The following is a 2,303-nucleotide window of genomic DNA, read 5'->3' on the forward strand; positions in this document are numbered from 1 at the left end:
AAAAAAAACAGAAGGAAATCTAAACTGCTCACTGGAAGCATGTCCCTTGTTGGTATGTTTTTGTTGTGGTACCTATGGGTTTAGTCTCTGTTTATGCTAAGGCTCCTTATGGTTGCCTCATTACACCAGGTGCTCGTTCTATGTTGGCAACCCCTTCCCTCGTGGCACAGGCTGTGGTTCACGAGACATATTCTTGGTGGTAGTCCCAGTACACAGCGTTCCCTTAGTTCTTCAGCACAAACGCAGACATGGCTGCTCTGTGACTGTAAGAAAGAAACTTCACCAGCTTAAAAATAACTTTGCAGAAACCAAACCGTCACCTTTGTCTGCATTTGAGCCCAGGTTCACTTTGCACTTCCACACAGAGAGAAGCCATGCAAACAGCTGCACTGGCGAATGTGAGGGATTGGGTTCACAGTGGCACAGGGTAAGGATGAGAGAGGAAGGGAGGGGGTAGCTGTACTGCAGACCACTACCTCTGCCCTCTGCTGAAGGTGAAGTATTTACCACTGTGAAACCACTCCCTTAATGTTCTCTGTCTACAGAAGACATTAAGGTTCTTCCTTACAGTCAAAATGACATAAAGGGGATTTATTCTGACACCAAACTCCCACCAAAGTCAGAGGGAGCTTGGCACCAAAGCCTCCTTGTGGACCAGGGCTCAGGGTAATGGAAAACGAGATTTGCTGTTTCAAAGTCAATGTACTGAATGGAGCTCCCTCCCACCTGAATGATAAGTAAAGGGGAAGGAAGGGTAAGCTGTTCAGCATCTGAATAAATAATACATCAATCCAAATGACTGTGTTATTTATACAGGATTTCTGTGAACTGTTAAACACTTCCCAATACATCGTGTGCTGCAGAGAAAAAGAATGCTGTAACATTGTCAGAATTAACAGTGGTATCCAAGATATGTCACTGAGGTCATCTTTTCCCTCTTTGTATCTCCAGCCGACCGTGTGAATGTTGCCAAGGGTAATGTTCTCAGCAGGCATGGTTAAAGGCTACAGCTAGATCTGAAACTGCATTCTGGGGTTTGAATAAAGCATACTACCTTTCTGCACCTTTAACCTTTGAAAAACAGTTGTTAATGAAAGCTCTATATGGACAACTAAAAGCTGGTAGCAGCAACATGCACAGCAGTTAGCGCTGTCAAAACAAGTTCATCCCTGCTCAGTCTTTGGCTTCTGCTTTTGGGAATTAAGTCTGGCTGCTTCCTTCAATGAAGCCAGTTTCTCAGAAAATCCAGAAAACAGCAAAGTGGGGTCAGATAACCTGCACCATCAGAGAGGTCTGAAAGACTCAGTGTGCCCCTTCTTCCCTGCTCCTAAAAAATATATGACTGGTCAAGTCACTTAGTTTGTATTTATTGCCTTTCCTTAGCTTTACTCACTTCACTCATTTAGATTCTCAGCAAATTTGGAAGAACTTATTATGTGTACAGCCCCCACTGTCTTTCAATCTCTAACATAATTTGGCTAGAACAGAAAAACACTTTTTTTTTTTAATTATTATTAGACAAAAACTAGGAAATAAGTATGTATTCCAAGCCAATTCCAACCTTAACAACAGGTTTTTCTTACTTCTGTATCTGTACACGTGTGAGTTCAGGAAAAGACCATCAAAATTAGTTTTAAAAAAGGTGAAATTAAAAAAGCTAATGGCATCTTAAACAAAAATGTACATTTCTGTTTCAAAGTTCCAACTCAAACATCCAATCTTTCAAAAAATTACTCTTCCTTCAAAGACAGAAGTGTGAGTGAAGAAGTGTCAGCCACCTAATTATGGTAAACAAAAATCTCTTTCTAGTGGGTGCCCAAAGGGCTACTCCATGGCAAACGGAGAATAGGGATTGTTGCAAATTATTGCGGTAGTAACCAGAGGCTTTTAGGGAAGGGTCAAAGTTCTCACTGCACTTCAAAGATATGTTTTGGCTGCAGACAGCACTAAGTATTTCCTCTAAACAAAAATGTTCTGTAGTATTATCAAAATGGTTTGGAACAGTCAGACAATCACTCAAAGCTGAAAGCTTCCTTACAATTCAAGGTCAAATTAAGGTACATGGATTCCCTCATCAAAACGTTAACCTGAATTACACACACAAAAAGGAAACATATAAAGGTTCCTGCAACTTTTCACCAGGCTACAAACTTAGTACAGGGAAGAATGTGTTAACCCCCCACAAAATATACAAGATAGAAGGATGCAGAGAACATCAGATCTTCCATATCTTATCATTTGACCAGTCTTGAGTCTTGCCAACTCTACCAAGAGAAGAAACCAGGAATAAAAACAAAACAACA

Source organism: Meleagris gallopavo, chromosome Z (assembly GCF_000146605.3).
Source record: "Meleagris gallopavo isolate NT-WF06-2002-E0010 breed Aviagen turkey brand Nicholas breeding stock chromosome Z, Turkey_5.1, whole genome shotgun sequence".
Taxonomy (NCBI): domain Eukaryota; kingdom Metazoa; phylum Chordata; class Aves; order Galliformes; family Phasianidae; genus Meleagris; species Meleagris gallopavo.